Source organism: Macrotis lagotis, chromosome 1, assembly GCF_037893015.1.
Source record: "Macrotis lagotis isolate mMagLag1 chromosome 1, bilby.v1.9.chrom.fasta, whole genome shotgun sequence".
Taxonomy (NCBI): domain Eukaryota; kingdom Metazoa; phylum Chordata; class Mammalia; order Peramelemorphia; family Peramelidae; genus Macrotis; species Macrotis lagotis.
In genome coordinates this window covers 332,435,042-332,435,782 of record NC_133658.1, presented here as the reverse complement: position 1 = coordinate 332,435,782, position 741 = coordinate 332,435,042, and positions in this window count along the sequence as shown.

Genomic DNA, 741 nt, shown 5'->3' with positions numbered 1-741 from the left:
GAGGAAGAAAACTGAACTGTATTAAGACAATGACTGGTGTGCATGACATTGGGCAGGTCCCACAACCTTTCTGAGTCTGCTTCCCCTTTTATAAGATGGGGATAAGCATCCCTGTCCAGACTCTCTCAAAGAGGTTTTACAGGGATCAAACAAATTGATAATAATAAAAATAGTTAACTCTGTATTGTGCTTCAAAGTTTGCAGAGCATTTTATATGTATAACCCCATAGCTTTCAAAAACATTATTATTACAATGGGTTACAATTACCCTATCAGAAATGTTTCCTAAGATGTCCCCAACTGGCAACTCTACCTCGATTAAATGAATTCTGATAGTCTCTAGAGGCATTTTTTTCCCCACTCCAAATGGTCCCTCTATTGTTTCCTTACCTTCATGAACAGTTTTGTCTTGTTCTCCACTTTACCTATGGACCTACATTATTCCATCCCTTTCGATCTTCCTTTTCCACATCCATTCTTCTTCCCTTTCCAATTGTCTTTCCTCAAAGACCTTGCAGAATTCACAGACCTCATGATATGAAGCATCATCTATCAATGGATTGTCTTTGTAAGTACAGCTAAGTCTCAATTAGTGTAAATAATGAATTTCCTGAAGTAGCTGAATTGTTTAAATTTCAAAGTTAAAATATAGTCATGGGTTTAAGACCAAAGGAAATATGTAGTAAAAATTCAAATAATGAGATAAACTTCATAGATTTATAATTTTTAATAATTGAGACC